Genomic DNA, 17,729 nt, shown 5'->3' with positions numbered 1-17,729 from the left:
CCCCTCACACAAGCAGACACCCCCGGGACAGGCAATGGATTTACACACTGTCACAATGGACATGTAACACAACAACACCAATACATAGCCAAAGAAGCATCCAAGCCAAAAATCTACATGTCAAAGACTCAGGAGAACATATCAATCTGTCCCCCGCAACATACCCATCCACAAGTGAACATTGAGGAGAATACTAGGCACATACAACTCCCTGGAGGAACAGTGCCAACTTGAATGTGTATGATACATGCATGTTGCATGACACAGCATTAACATTGTCTGTCTCTCACACACAGGGCAACGTGAGGAATCTACCCCCAACAATGGAGGTGAAGATTCACAGTCCCTTGCCCCGGAGGAACCTGATCCCACCGGCAGCAACACCTCTCAACATTCCGCAGATGACCCCGACCGACCTGGACCCTCTGGTGTCCAAGCCCCTGCAGAACCTGGTTCAGGACCATCTGTGCCAACCACCACCCCCGTTCCTGCCACATCCCAGGAGACACCGAGGAGCCCTGCCCGCAGTGAACAACTGAGCCAGTCTGACCAGGAGGGACAAGGAGCACCGGGTACCCAGGAGGAGGCAGACAACACTGCCACTGCCATCCCTCAGGGGTCCCGTAGACCCGATGTGCCCACAACGGCAGGCCAGGCTCGTGTGAGCTGGGGTGGTGGGAGTGGAGGCAGGCGGAGGCGAGAACCTGACCAGCCAGCTGAAGGGACCGGTATGTCACACATACACAATATCATGGAGGCATACCGGCGTGACACCAGGGAGTTCAGCCAGGTAGTGCTGACCCTCACAGAGATCAAGAACCAGCAGGCTGAGCAACACGCCAGTCAACAAGAACACCAAGGACGGATGGAGGAAAGACTGGCTGAGCTCCTGGCGGTGCAAAGGGACATAAGCCATTCACTCCGTCAGATCGCCGACAACATGGGCAACCCTCCCCGTGCCACCAGGCCAAGACCACCAAAAGCCACAGGGAGGGAGGAGGAGGAAGAGGAGAATTCGTCCGACGGAGCGTCCCAAGCATCGTCAAGGCCTGCATCTGAGGGTCCCCGGAGGAAGGTGGGTCGTCCACGGAAAAGACCGTGAGAGGCAGTGGACAATCCACATCTCCCAGGTCACCTGGCCTGGCACCTGGCCTTCATGTGCGACCGCATCACCTCATTGACTGACATCATCTGCCACATGGACCTGCTGGTCACAGTCTGACTAATGATGCCAAACACTGTGGTCTGGACTCTGATGACTTCAAATGGCAAGGATCCCATCTCCCCCTGTGAACTTTGGATTCTATGGTCCCTGCATTGCACCTTTTTCAGTGCACAAATCACGCCCCAGACCTATAATTAAATAATTAATACGTGAAATGTTATGTTGCAGTCATTTAGCATGAGTCCACAACATACGAGTGGGAATATGTCAAAGTATGCCTGAGTGTGGAACTAACTCCAGCCATCCATATACTTGGATCTGAGTGTGGTCGAGGACACACATGTGTCTCAATGTATCACCAAATACAGACATGGAGCCCAATACTCACCTGTGATGGCCTCAAGCTGCTGAGGGGGGGCTTGCAATACTGCTCAGACAGACCAATTTGGAAGAGTATCATGAAGGTGTAGAGGTCATGGGTCATGTTGATGTGCCCAGGGAGGGAGTCCCAGGTCTGTGTGGCGAGGTGGGAGAACTATCTCCTGCATGCAGTGTTTATGTGGATGTTATGAATGAGGGTCAGGGCAAGGTGGGCTGCACGGAGTTGGGCCAACGGGGTGTTTGATGACAAACGTCCAAGGTTTGTTTTGGGTCTGGGGTTGTGGACTGCCTCCTGAGTGTGGTTGAAGAGTCTGAAGGAGATCCTGCGCCAGACAGTGAGCCATTCTAGCTATCTCAGGTGGACGGTGATGTGGCTGGGGATGTTGAAGATGAGGTGTGCGGATGCACCCTGGATGTGGACAACTTCTCCTGCAGTTCTGCTGTTGTTCTACGTAGAGGCCGGTGCTGTAGTTGAGCCGGCTGGTGTCGTTGACCTGGGGGACGGTCTGTCTTGCCATACCAGTGGGACACAAGGAGTTGACACAGCCGTAAGGGGACAATCCTCAGATGATGACCTCAGTCCTGTCCAAGTCCAGCCTCAGGTGGCTGATGTTCAGCCATTCATCAACGGATCTCATGCCTTCTTGAAGTTTGGATCTGGCAATGGCTGGCTCTTTGGTGAGTTTGAGGAGCAGCTGGGTGTCAATGGCATACGAGATGATGATGAGGTTGTGTGCGCATGTGATGGTGGAGAGGGGGGTCATGGAGACATTGAAGATTGTCACGCTGAGAGAAGAGCCCTGGGGCATGTGCCACATGACCCCAGTGTACTACATGCTGCAGGGTGGAGGCAGACTCCCTGGGCCTTGCTGGTGAGCTACTTTCTGATTTAATCCTGGGCCCTCCTCTGGATACCAGTGTTGGCGATCTGTGAGCTGACAGTGTGGTAGCACATGGTGTACAATGCCGTTGAGAGGTCAAGGGGGGTGGGCTCACCATTGTTGAGCAGGGCAAAGTTGTCGTTGGTGGTGGCAATGATGACGGTTGCAGTGGTGTGATTGCTGTGGAATATGTTCTGGTGCCGGTTGCCTGGAGCTGGTTGCGTGGAGGAAATATGTCAGTTGCTTGTTGAGTGTCTTCCCGATGACATTTGCTGGGTAGGGAAGCAGGGTGATGTACCAGGAGATCCTGCGGTACTGCCGTCCGTTGTTTAAGAAGAGCCTGGGTCTCTGCATGCCTCCAGCACCCATGGAATGTGGCCAACTCAAAGGAGACATTCAGGACGCGCTGGACGTGGGCTTCAAGGATGGGGAATGATGTGGTTGAGATGTTCTGTGGGAAGGGGCCTGATGGAGTGCCAGAGTGGATGGTGCACATGAGCCAGGTGGTGTACTTGCTGCTGCTGACGGGAGGCCAGAACCTGAGGGGGGTTTGTCCTGCGGATAATAGTGCAGTCTGCCTCTGTGTGCCAAGGCTGTTGTGTATGGCCATGAACTAGCAGTGGTACAAAGTTGCAAGGGATGTGATCTGCCTTGTAAGGGTGGGGTGTCTTGGATGGAGATCTGCTGTCAGTTCACTCACAATGCTGATGAGCTCCTTGATGTCGTGTGTTGGTGTCTCCGACCTATCTGAAGGATCTCCACTTGTCCTTTCTGATGATATGGTGATGGCTGTGTGTGGTCTTTTCCAGGCCTGTAAGGTAAATGATGGCTCTTTGTGTTGCAAGGTGTGCACAAGAGTCCGGCTACGTCTGGAGGAGTCCAGTAGGTCTGCCTTGTCCCAGGTGCCTTAACTATTGTTGTGCTTCACAGGAAAGTCCGTCAATGTGGAAAGATTGTTGGATCAGTTGCTGATCCAGTGCGTGAGGTTTCAGGGTGTTGTCTGTGGTGACTTACATCAAGCATCTTTGAGGGATCGTTAGCAGGGTGTGGGGCAGTGTGTTGCTTGTCGGAGACGTCGATTCAAATGTCGATGGACCAATGAAGGATGGTGGTGTGGTTCTCCTCCAGCCAGAAGTTACTGGCCCCCAGCCACATGTAGCCTGTGGAGGTGAGGGCATGCGTGCAGATGTACGTGTTGATGGCTTAGCGCAATTGTGGATGTAGGCCTGGAGATCTGTAGATTAGTGTTACTCTGAGGGTTGCCAGGGAGTTGCTGCAAACCCGGATTTGTGACTCTGAGGGTGAATCAATTGCAATTCATCCTTCGGGATTGTTGGTGCCATCCCTGAGGGTGATCTTGTATCCGTCTGAGATGGCAATGAAGAAGTCGTGTGCTGAGGATGCTTATGTCCAGGTTACTGTCATGAAGGTGATGTGTGGCCCTGTTGTGTTGAGGTAACAGAGTCCAATGGCGTGCTGGTGGACGGAGCGGGTGTGGAGTAGGAGGCACATGACCTGGTTGTTCTGACAGGGTCTGGTAGGCTGGGCAGCGCTGTGTAGGCAGTTGGAGTTGCACACTCAGCATGCGAAGGTGTCGTGTGTGCGCTTAGGGGTTGCCTGATAGCAGGTGGATGATTGTGTGGAGGATATTGCTTGGAGGTTGGCTGCAGCATGAGCCTGTTGTGTGACGTGGGTCATGCAAAGACCAGAGGCTCGGACACTGTGCACGTTGCAGGCGCACAGGGTCCTGCCTTTGACACGGCGTTGGCGCAACAGTGGCACAGACAAGCTGCTGGCTGCATTACGAATGGGTGGAGGGGGAAGGGAGGAGCATTTTTGAGGCGTGTGGGTTGCAGAATCATGGCACTCGGCGGGGCGGTGCCGCAGGTGAGGCAGCAGCAGGTGGAAGGGGTGAGAAACTAGGCAAAAAGTAGCACACAAAGACAAGGAGGTTCGAAAGGCACAGTGCAACAGGTGTATGTAAAGGAAGGAGTGTCAGGTAACTCATGGGTCACTATGAGAAAATGTATGACCAATCACCAAAAATGACGATCACAGGGTCAGGCAACAAAATGCGGAGCTGCGCACAGGAGACACACCATCAGCATGTGTTCACGTCCCATTGTGTGGAGCAACCTGCACAAATAAATACACAACCAGGGACTTCATGCACAATAGATATTATTAGCCATGAAGAACTGCATGCATGTTGCCGAAGTAGACATACACATATGCTCAATATTTGACATGTATGCCATAGATGACGCATGCAAACTGGCAAGAGAGCTGCAGTGACAGAGATGAGGCACTTTGGATTGTGCTGAACACCTTTATTCCACATACACAAACAAAGGGAAATGCATCCATGTGAACAGACTCACAGGTCAGTTGACAGAACATGTGGGACATATGCTGGACCCCCCTTCACGACACGGATGATGTCAATCCCAATGAACTGGCACACAAGTCAAGGGGATGAGCCAAACAAATCCTGCTGCACACGGAGAGGCTGCAATTCCCCATAGAGCCTGTTGTTGTGATGTCCCACACTATGTCCACCCGTAGTATCCGCAATGTTTCAGAGGCAAGGTTTACACACATTGATGTCTTCATCAGACGCCACACTCCACTACCGATGACATTCAAGAAGGGTGAATATCATGTCATGGAAGTGATGCTACATGTTATATGCTCCATGGTGAGAAGACATGTATGCATGGTACCACAACATGCACAGACCCAAACTGACATTTCCACATGTCCGTGCCTGGAACGCTGATTCAGCACACGTTGCAATCCTCATGAGGAATAGCAGGAGGACAAAGATGACACGAGCAGACAACAGGCGCAAAAACCTGGGAATGACAGACACACAAGAAGTCACCTAAAAGAATTCTCGCCGCACACAGGGACATTTCCAAAACATGAACAATGTTGGACACATGTAAATTTCAAAGAAAGTCTCTTCGCAAAACTGTGTGGCATGACATCATCACTCGAGTGACACATCAGAACACACATCAAAGTCACTTTGCATTCAGTCAGCTGGACACACACATTGCAACACATGCCACTCAATGCTACAAGCTTGCACACTCATACCCAGTGACTCACCATTATGAGAAGAAGTTGCGTATGAGCTGACTCCGGATATCATCCGACTCCTCCTCCTCATCACTAGCCTCGTGAGCAAGCCCTTGATCCTCCACAGGTGGATGTTCCTGCTCATCCGGATCCAGGATGAGTGGCACTGCCTTCTCAACTGCCATGTTGTGCAGCATGCAGCACACGAGGAAGATTCGGCAGACCTTCTCCGGGGCATAAGGGAGGGACCCACCTGTCTTGTCCAGGCACCGGAATTGGCTCTTCAGGAGGCCAAACGTCCTCTCAATCACTCACCTGGTCTGCCCGTGTGCATTGTTGTACCAGTGATCTGCAGCTGTTCTTGGGTTGCGGAGAGGTGTCATTAGCCATGGCATGTTGGGATATCCAGAGATCCCTACATGGAAACATCATGTAAAAAAGTGGGTCAGGAGATGCCGTAAGAGCCAAAGATACCGCAACACACAGGACAAACAGAGTATACCCACCAACAAGACATACTCGTTCGTTGTGCAGCCACAGCATCATTTGTGGCACCCTGCTACGCCTCATGATGTAGGCATCGTGTGCTGATCCTGGAAAACGTGCACAGACATGGGAAATCAGCATGTTAGCAAGACACACCACAAGGGCATTTATCGAGTGGTAATGTTTTCTATTGCGATAGGCTTGTTCCTGTGCCTGTGGTGGTACCAAAGCCACATGTGTCTCATCAATGGACCCAATTACATGGGGCGTCCCTCCCAGGGCATAGAAATCACCCTTGACATCTGTCAACTCCTCAGGAGTAGGAAATGTGATGAATTCATCAAGGTGCTCCAACATGGCTGCTAAAACATCACGCAGGACATAGCTGAACATTGTCTGTGACATTCCACCAACATCAGCTATGGTGAATTGAAACGTACCTGTGGCAAAAAAATGTAGAGCTGCCATCACCTTCATCTTTGGGGTCAGCGCAGTAGGATACCTGTGTCGCGGTTGGAGGTGTGGTGCCAGCCTGTCGGTCAAGTCCTCAATCAACTGTTGAGTGAATCTGTAACATCGGATGCAGGCACGTTCTCTCATGGCACCCAAGTCTGGCATTGGTCTTGGGACAGGCGGTGCCCTGCAAGACATTGTTTGTAAGAATGAAGATTTTGAGTCTGCCAATATCAATGTCAATGAACATAGCACATGCTACACTGCTAATACACATCCGGTAACTATGGAGTCGGGAGTGTGCAATACATACAGAACACATATGCCAGCTTGCTGGAATTCCTACAAAAAGCCAGATACACCTGTTGATTGTCAAGTCTACATGACATGCCCTGAAATGAGATGGTGGCCAGTCTGAGTGAAGAGCCACAGATATCACCGGAGTGACACACAACCACATAGCTGCATTGGAAGGATGTCATCTCATCCACACAGCTGACTGCAAGGCACACGCACAGGTCACAAGGAATGTCAAAAGTACATGTCAAACACATTGCGATGAAGGGGTACACGTGACAAGAGAAAGACACAGCCATTGAGACAACGCAGACATGTATGACTGGGAAAATATGATGTCCGATGCACACAGACCCTACAGCCGTGGGAATCCACATGTGGCATGGTGTGCGTAGATGTGTCCCATGCCCATCTCCACACAGACCCATGTTGGATGCACCAACAGCAGATGCAGTTGATGGAACACTGACATCTAGCTCATGGGAACACATGACAGACACCTGACATAGTCACAAAGGGGCACGCAGATCGTGACATGTCAGTTGATAGAGTGTCCCTGTCCCTGGCATCAGGAGACAGGTGCGGGTGGTGATGACTGTGCCATCCCACTGCTGCTGTGCATGACACAGTTGGACTACAGACACACGTGGCAAGTGGCAAGGTGATGTGTGCCACATAGTGCCCCATCACACATGACATGTGTCCACAGGTCATCACACATTAATTGTGCTACTAGATGAGATAACCTGTGCAATATCACAGGCTGACACACCTAGGGCCTGCACATAACAGTATGCAATGACAAGTACTTGATGGACATCCTTGTGCGACTCGTAGCCCTCCATTGCTGGCATGTGTGTGCCTGTATTACCATTGTAAGCATGTGAAATGCGTAACCGTAAGTGTCTAACGCACTGTACTACTAGTGTGTACCCGTATGTGTGAACTAGTGCATACCCGTAGGTGTGAACTAGTGCGTACCCGTACATGTCTAACGCACTGTACTACTAGTGCGTACCCGTACGTGTGAACTAGTGTGTACCCGTAGATGTGAACTAGTGTGTACCCGTAGGTGTCTAACGCACTGTACTACTAGTGCATACCCGTAGGTGTGAACTAGTGCATACCCGTACGTGTCTAACACACTTTACTACTAGTGCGTACCCGTACGTGTGAACTACTGCATACCCGTACGTGTCAAACGCACTTTACTACTAGTGCGTACCCATACGTGTGAACTAGTGCGTACCCGTATGTGTCTAACGCACTGTACTACTAGTGCGTACCCGTACGTGTGAACTAGTGCGTACCCGTACGTGTCTAACGCACTGTACTACTAGTGCGTACCCGTACGTGTGAACTAGTGCATACCCGTATGTGTCTAACGTACTTTACTACTAGTGCGTACCCGTACGTGTGAACTAGTGCGTACCCGTACATGTCAAATGCACTGTACTACTAGTGCATACCCGTACGTGTGAACTAGTGCATACCCGTACGTGTCTAATGCACTTTAATACTAGTGCGTACCCGTACGTGTGAACTAGTGCGTACCCGTACGTGTAAAACGCACTGTACTACTAGTGCATACCCGTACGTGTGAACTAGTGCATACCCGTACGTGTCTAACGCACTTTAATACTAGTGCGTACCCGTATGTGTGAACTAGTGCATACCCGTACGTGTAAAACGCACTTTACTACTAGTGCGTACCCATACATGTGAACTAGTGCGTACCCGTACGTGTCTAACGCACTGTACTACTAGTACATACCCATAGGTGTGAACTAGTGCGTACCCGTAGGTGTGAACTAGTGCGTACCCATAGGTGTCTAACGCACTGTACTGCTAGTGCGTACCGCACGTGTGAAACGCACCATACACCCGCTATCATCGCATGTGTATGCTTCATTTCACCATTGTACTTGTGCCGTAGGGGTACGTGTGAAATGCACTGTACACCCGCTATCATCGCGTGTGTACGCTTCGTTTCACCATAGTACTTGTGCCGTGGGGTACGTGTGAAACACACCGTACACCCGCTATCATCGAGTGTGTACGCTTCATTTTACCATAGTACTTGTGCCGTAGGGGTACGTGTGAAACGCACCGTACCTGTGTGTGGATTTCAAAATTACACAGGGGACACATAAGGGACAAGTATTAGGCCCTAAATGTATGCTGGTTGTCATGGAGACAGAGTTTTCAGTTGAAAAGTGTCGATCATGTGTCCTGGAACAGTCAGTTGGCCACAAAATACAATGTTGCAAAGTGGTTGTTGACTTGACATGATGCTCAAAATTTGAACGATGCGAATACTGTCATTGGTGTATGTTTAAAGTCATTGGTGAATGTTTAATGGGATTAGAGTAAACGTAGGATGCGAATGAGTCTGACCAATCACTATGTACTCCTCTAAATGAATGCCCCTCAGCAAGACAGATATAAGGCAGCCAGAACCCATGAGAGGGCACTTGCCTGCACAACTTTCCTGTTGACCACACTGCTGCTGTCTCTGCTTCCTCTGGACCATGTCACGTACTGTGGAGAGGGCCCAGCCATTCACCCAGGAGGAGAATCAGGCCTTGCTGGACGTCCTCCTCCAACAGTATACCAAGCTGTATGGGAGACCAGGGGAGCAGGTGAGTGCTGAGTCCACTAACTTTGCCCATGCACTTGTTGTGTGAGTGTCAATATTGTGTCCAGGTGGGACAGACATGCAATGTTGTTTAGAGTGGGTCCCAGGGAGGGGACATGCTGATGTCTCTCATACAGAGCATGATGTAGTTCTTGTGTGCACTCCTCACTTGCATTGTGCTTACTGTGACTTTCACTGCATAGTGCATGACACTTTCAGCCTGGCAAATCCTTGGTGGCTTTTTTTCCTATTGTCGTGAGGTGATTCAGTGGTCCCACCAGTGTTACAGGTGACTGTACCCACAGATGTGTTTGAGTTGAGTGGCCCTGTGGTGAGAGTGTCCAAATGATGTGTACGACCTCATGGACAGTGATGTGTGTGAATGTTCCTTGTCATGTGGGTGAGTGTCTATGTGAAGTGTTGCACCACAGCTGCATGGAGGAGGCAACAGATCAACCCATCGGATGTGACAAGTAAGCCGTGCTGTGTGTCTGACTTGCAGAGCTAGCATGACACCTGTGACACCCCACTGGCAAGTGGCACATGTGCAGAGTGAGGGTTGTATCCGCTGTTGTCAATGACAGGAGAGTGATCTGTGCTTGGGTGTGTCTGTCTAGTATGCTGATGGTGTGTCAGTGGAGTGGGACATGTGACTGCTTGGCACGTGCTTCAGCCTGCTGTTGCATGTGCTGCACAGTGTGTGGCATGATCAGTGAGTGTGTCGCACCCCTCATGCCAACCTATTGACTTTCAATGCCATGTAGTGCATTGGGGCTTGCACACAGGCCAATTTCTTATTGTGTATGATGTAATTCCTGTCTGCATCCTATGCCCTGTGCAACATTTCAATGATGTTCAAATGTGCGTCTCTGGGACATGGAGCAGGTGTATTGATGTTGTGTCACTTTGTCATCCTGACAGGTATCTGCCTACGAGAAGGGCGTGATCTGGAAAGACATCGTCAGGGCCGTGAGATCTGAGGGGGGTCGCCGTCGCCAGCTGCCCCAGGTGCGCAAGAGGTGGCAGGACATCCGGTGCTGGACACAGCGGATCGCCCGGGTCCAGCTGGGGCTCCACAGTCCGCGCCCCCACGGTGGCCGCCGACGCCTGACCCCCCACATGAAACGTGTCCTGGCGGTGGTATTCCCTGAGCTCGATAGGCAGTTAGAGGAGAGACTGCAGCAAGGAGGGGGTAGGTACATGGCTGTTTGTCGTGTTATGTGTCGCCAGCTTTTGGAAGTGCTCTGTAGCCTGGATACACTCCCAGAGTTAATATGTGCAGTGCATTTTCGGTTCCCAATGTCACCTGGTGCTCTTTTTCATCCCTTTTACTCCTTGACATGTGTCCTCTGGTGTGTGTGTAATCACATTTGCACATGGTCATCTAGGGTGCCAGTAAATCTAAGTGCACATTTCTTTCAGCATCATGTGGGAGGGTGGTCTGTGACTTGTGTTGGTACCTTGCCTGTGCCATGACCTGTTCACTATGTTGGGGGTCCATATTTGTTGTCACTGATGATGATTCTCAACATAGGAGTGTGAGCTTTAAAATGAACACCCTTGCAGCATGCATGACCAATGTTGTGGCCTCAGACATGATGTGCATGAGTGGGAGATATGCATGTTGCCATGACGGTTCAACATGGTACAGTCAGCTCATTCCAGGACCACGGAGCAGTGTGCCCACTACAGTCCCCTGAGACACTCTGGCCTCATAATCATGTGTGTCATCCAACACTGTGCACATTCTCTGTGTGTTCAGCATAGGTCTGCCTCTGTGGCATTGTTCCCTGGCCTAGTTAGTATTTAGCAAATGTGTGCTACATGTGTCCACTGGAAAGGGATACACCATTTTGCTTGTGCATACTCACACTGGGCAGTGCCTGTGTGGCTTTTCACAACAATCTGTTGATGGTTGTTTGTCACAAATATGTGTTGCCAGCCCCACGAGGTGATGTTGTGTAAATGAAGCTATTTTTCCAGCACAGTTATTGTAACACTGAATAAGAGGTGTCACTTCTTGATCTGTATCAATCACATTGACTCAGGCATGGGGTGGGGAGTGCAGGAGAGGCCTACATGTGCAACCCTGATTTTTCATTGCCAGGTCTGACTTGTGTGTGATACTTGGCTGTACAAAGAATCACCATGCAGTGCCCCTGTGATGCTGGCCAGTGCTCAATTTACCTGCTTTGCAGCCTGTGTCAGCTTTTTAAAAACATGATTCCTGCTCATACATTTTTAGCACCTGTGTGTGGTTCAGATGCAACGCTGTTTAGACTTTGTGTGATGACATCTGTGTGTACATTCTGGCTTGCCATGAGGGTGTCCCCACAGTACAGCTAGGCTTTTTTTCTACCCAATTGCAGGCCCATTAGCTAATGCATTGTCCTGGATGTGGACATGTGTGCCACTCCAGATGACAGGCAGTAGGTCATATGGGGTAGCCAACTGTGTAATCAGGTGACGGATGGCCATGTGACAACTGATATAATTCAAGTTGTTACTCTTACAAAATTGTACCTTGTCACTCACGGCACTTGTCAACAGTTCTTCATGTTTGAAATGTGGAAATTTGATGATTTGTGTTGAGAACACTGATGTGCCTGCATGAAAAAAGTCGCCCAAGGAAGTGCACACCAAAATACATTTCCACTTTCATGGACCACACTGGCACATTTTCTAAGAAGCCACTGTTAGAATTAAATGGTGTTGCAGATTCTCCATATACATTTTCCCACAGTGCTCTTGATTTTGTGAGACTCCTTTGTTGTTGGTGATACAAACTGACGAGTCTCAAGACATCCAGAACTCCGTGGGCCCATGGATATGTACATTCTGCAACACCATTAATTTCTAACAGTGGCTTCTTAGAAAAGGTAAATATAAGTACAAAGAAAACTGTGAGTCTATAAGGCTAGGAGACCTTCATACAGCTACACCATCATTACTAAACAAAGAATGTGTTTCTACCAAAATATCACTCTGGATATGTGCATGCATTTAAGATCTATGAATGCATCAAAGGTTCCCATCACCCACATACAGTGGCTTGCTTCATCATTTGGGAGACCAGGGACTTATCTGAGAACCGGATGCCACCAAGTTGACGTGGGGCAGGGTTCAGAGTTCGTCCCGGATGCAACTATGGCAATGTTGTTCCAATGAGAAGACCACTCTAGAGATTAGTGTGGGGTGATGTGTGCAGTGCGATTAAAGTGAATGTGATATAATAAAATTGGGAACAAGGCACAGAAAATTATTTATTAAAGTGCTGCCTTGGTACCAAATTAAAACAGTGCTTTTAACAGTTTTAACAAATAACTGTGTTGGAAGTGGTCGACATGTTTCAGCCTTGGGTGGATGTGCCCTAGCTTTCGTCAGGACCATTATAAGCTACTGCATCTTGAATGTGAAAAAAGGTAAATCATACGACCTGCACCTGGAATAGGTGTGGAGGAAATTACCTATAAAGGTGGAAATAAACATAATGAGAATAGTGTATCAGAGGTGAAACCTTGTAAATGATAGATCACACAACGCATAAAGTTGTTATTCAATTATGCCAAATACATATTAGTAAGAACACCCTTTCAAAATGATAAAGGTGCTGCAGATTTTACACTTACCCGAATGAATCTGGGTATTCTCCTCGCCTCACCTGGCAACTGCTCAGGCGTCAGGAGGCACCGCTCTAAGAAATGAATGAATAAGAGGCATGGTCCAAGTTTAGAGTGACACAATACCTTGAAAAACGAAAGACGCTTATCCTTAAAAACAAGGGCAGAAAAACGAAGGCATAATCCTAAAACGGGGCAAAGCCCTATCTGAGCATGATATCAGGATGTTCCTGACTGCTTTCTTAGCGGTGCTAATGATTAGGATTAACCAATCGCGAGTGCATCGCCACGCGATGAGCGACCAGTCCTTTAGAAACGTTTTTTCAGTGAGGAATAACCGGGGGGCATTTGTTACTATTAAGCCCATTGGTGCACAGTTGTTCCTCAAATATTATGTCATTATAGCACCATGTATGAAAGTGCGAGAATGTACTTTTTTCAAATTGAGTAAAGACTGCCAGTCATCTTGTGTGTTGCTGGCAACTGTCGGTAGACTATCCAAGATACTTGGATTGGTACTCAGAATGGACTGGAGCAGCTCCTCATCGAAGGACAAGCCCGTGAGTTCTGCCATGATTCAAGGACAAAGCGTGTTTCAAAAAGCGGTAAGAAGGGTCTGAAAAACTGTGGAAAGCAGAACCCTTAAGAAGAGAAAAAGACCCGCAGCCAAAAGACTGCTCAAGCAACAATAAAAAGAATCTCAAAAAGAGTGGAGGGTCTAAGGGATATAAGTTTAAAGACTCAAACAGTAAAAATCCCAATCCTAAATCTAAGTACAAAGAAAACTGTGAGTCTATAAGGCTAGGTGACCTTCATACAGCTACACCATCATTACTAAACAAAGAATGTGTTTCTACCAAAATATCACTCTGGATATGTGCATGCATTTAAGATCTATGAATGCATCAAAGGTTCCCATCACCCACATACAGTGGCTTGCTTCATCATTTGGGAGACCAGGGACTTATCTGAGAACCGGATGCCACCAAGTTGACGTGGGGCAGGGTTCAGAGTTCGTCCCGGATGCAACTATGGCAATGTTGTTCCAATGAGAAGACCACTCTAGAGATTAGTGTGGGGTGATGTGTGCAGTGCGATTAAAGTGAATGTGATATAATAAAATTGGGAACAAGGCACAGAAAATTATTTATTAAAGTGCTGCCTTGGTACCAAATTAAAACAGTGCTTTTAACAGTTTTAACAAATAACTGTGTTGGAAGTGGTCGACATGTTTCAGCCTTGGGTGGATGTGCCCTAGCTTTCGTCAGGACCATTATAAGCTACTGCATCTTGAATGTGAAAAAAGGTAAATCATACGACCTGCACCTGGAATAGGTGTGGAGGAAATTACCTATAAAGGTGGAAATAAACATAATGAGAATAGTGTATCAGAGGTGAAACCTTGTAAATGATAGATCACACAACGCATAAAGTTGTTATTCAATTATGCCAAATACATATTAGTAAGAACACCCTTTCAAAACGATAAAGGTGCTGCAGATTTTACACTTACCCGAATGAATCTGGGTATTCGCCTCGCCTCACCTGGCAACTGCTCAGGCGTCAGGAGGCACCGCTCTAAGAAATGAATGAATAAGAGGCATGGTCCAAGTTTAGAGTGACACAATACCTTAAAAAACGAAAGACGCTTATCCTTAAAAACAAGGGCAGAAAAACGAAGGCATAATCCTAAAACGGGGCAAAGCCCTATCTGAGCATGATATCAGGATGTTCCTGACTGCTTTCTTAGCAGTGCTAATGATTAGGATTCTAGGCAGTCTTTACTCAATTTGAAAAAAGTACATTCTCGCACTTTCATACATGGTGCTATAATGACAGAATATTTGAGGAACAACTGTGCTCCAATGGGCTTAATAGTAACAAATGCCCCCCGGTTATTCCTCACTGACAAAACATTTCTAAAGGACTGGTCGCTCATCGCGTGGCGATGCACTCGCGATTGGTTAATCCTAATCATTAGCACCGCTAAGAAAGCAGTCAGGAACATCCTGATATCATGCTCAGATAGGGCTTTGCCCCGTTTTAGGATTATGCCTTCGTTTTTCTGCCCTTGTTTTTAAGGATAAGCGTCTTTCGTTTTTTAAGGTATTGTGTCACTCTAAACTTGGACCATGCCTCTTATTCATTCATTTCTTAGAGCGGTGCCTCCTGACGCCTGAGCAGTTGCCAGGTGAGGCGAGGCGAATACCCAGATTCATTCGGGTAAGTGTAAAATCTGCAGCACCTTTATCATTTTGAAAGGGTGTTCTTACTAATATGTATTTGGCATAATTGAATAACAACTTTATGCGTTGTGTGATCTATCATTTACAAGGTTTCACCTCTGATACACTATTCTCATTATGTTTATTTCCACCTTCATAGGTAATTTCCTCTACACCTATTCCAGGTGCAGGTCGTATCATTTACCTTTTTTCACATTCAAGATGCAGTAGCTTATAATGGTCCTGACGAAAGCTAGGGCACATCCACCCAAGGCTGAAACATGTCGACCACTTCCAACACAGTTATTTGTTAAAACTGTTAAAAGCACTGTTTTAATTTGGTACCAAGGCAGCACTTTAATAAATAATTTTCTGTGCCTTGTTCCCAATTTTATTATATCACATTCACTTTAATCGAACTGCACACATCACCCCACACTAATCTCTAGAGTGGTCTTCTCATTGGAACAACATTGCCATAGTTGCATCCGGGACGAACTCTGAACTCTGCCCCACGTCAACTTGGTGGCATCCAGTTCTCAGATAAGTCCCTGGTCTCCCAAATGATGAAGCAAGCCACTGTATGTGGGTGATGGGAACCTTTGATGCATTCATAGATCTTAAATGCATGCACATATCCAGAGTGATATTTTGGTAGAAACACATTCTTTGTTTAGTAATGATGGTGTAGCTGTATGAAGGTCACCTAGCCTTATAGACTCACAGTTTTCTTTGTACTTAGATTTAGGATTGGGCTTTTACTGTTTGAGTCTTTAAACTTATATCCCTTAGACCCTCCACTCTTTTTGAGATTCTTTTTATTGTTCTTAGAAAAGGTGCCAGCTTCTTCAATGCCAGTGTAAATGTACTTTTGTGTGCACTGCCTGGTGCGACATATTTCATGCAGGCACATGAGTGTTCTTTTCACGAATGGCGAATTGGCACATTCAAAACATGTAGATTGTGTAAAGTATTGTGAGTCTCAAGGTAGCTACATTTTTTTTGATTTGTGTTCCAAAGTACTTACAGGTCTCTGAGTGTGGTGACACCTTGAGTATTGAGGTGGGTCAGTTTACAATGGGTGCACCACTACTGTTTCTTTCAGGCTAAACAAGAGGTGGCATGACTTCATTGTATTGTTGTGCTCACCGGTTCACAGACACTAGCTTCTCAGTGTATTTCTCATTCAAGTTGTGGCCTTTTGTGTTCTTTTTTTCCTGGTGTCCAATTGGCATAGTGGGTCTACCAACTGGGCAGTACAGGGCTTACATATGTGCGGAGTTATCTAGCTGTTACTCATGATGTATTGCCTGATATGCACTGTGACCAATTGTTCTCGTGGTCATGTGTCAGATGTATACAGATGACTGATGCATTTCGGTTTCTTCTCCTTGCCCACAGCATCATCATCCGCAACCGAGGGAGACACCTTCATGGACCTGGAGGAGGGACCCAGCGACAGTGCCACCAGTGCTGTAGAGTCAGGAGGAGCCAGTGGCACGGAGGGCGAGGGGAGTCAGTCAGAGGACCTGTCTGGACACGATACCAGCTACGACGCCGACGGGTCCGAGGCTGACCTCCTCGAGGAGGCGGAGGCTGCAACACCACCTGGCAGCATCCCCACATCTGTCCCTGCCTCCTCCATTACCATCTCCGCCCTCCCAGTTGCTCCCGTCCCTTCTGTCCGTGCAGAGTCCCACCATGTCTCTTTCGTCCCAGGCACCGCACCCCCTGCCCCTGTCACCCCTGCTGCCCTCAGTGAAGAGTCTGTGAACATACTGCGGCAGTTGCAAGTTGGGCAGGCATCGGTGCTGACTGTCCTCCATGGACACACACAGATGGTGTCGTTCATGGAGGGCATGTCAGCAACGATGTCTGACCAACGCAGGTTTCTGCGGTCCATGGACTCTTCCCTGACGGCAGCAGTTTCTCTCCTGCAGCGCTCCGTCCCCCCCTACCCTGGACCCATCCACACTGCCCTCTCCCATGCCTGCCCAACGCACACCCAGACAGTCACGGGCACGCACCCCATCAGACACATCCACCACACCCCCAAGTAAGGCACAGCGCACACCTCCTGGCACGCACACTCAGGGGGATGTAGGCACACCCACAGGGGCTAGGGGAAGACGACATACACGCAGCCACAGTCGCAGTTCGCAGTCCTCACAACCCTGTTCCTCCAAAACCACTCCCCTGCCAAACTGTCACCTAAGGAGACCTGTATGTTTGAGCTGGGCCTCGCCCCCACTGAGCCACCACCCCACAAGCGGGCGAGGAAGTCACCGGGCACGGGAGTTGAGTCCCCCACCATGTCCACCCGCTCCCCCAAGAGCGCTGCGACCCATCCCTCGGCCACCACACCCTCCGTTGGCCCTGGGGTATCTTCAGGTGCAGGGGTTAGGATGGAGGCACTAGCAGAAGTGTGCAGCGCGGTGTTCACCTCCACTTTTGGTGCTGCCCCACCCCCTGTGGTGGAGACATCCACCCCTGCACCCA

The sequence above is a fragment of the Triturus cristatus genome, chromosome 3_2, assembly GCF_964204655.1.
Source record: "Triturus cristatus chromosome 3_2, aTriCri1.1, whole genome shotgun sequence".
Lineage (NCBI taxonomy): Eukaryota > Metazoa > Chordata > Amphibia > Caudata > Salamandridae > Triturus > Triturus cristatus.
The sequence above is the reverse complement of the archived record's forward strand: the minus strand, read 5'-3'. Positions refer to the sequence as shown.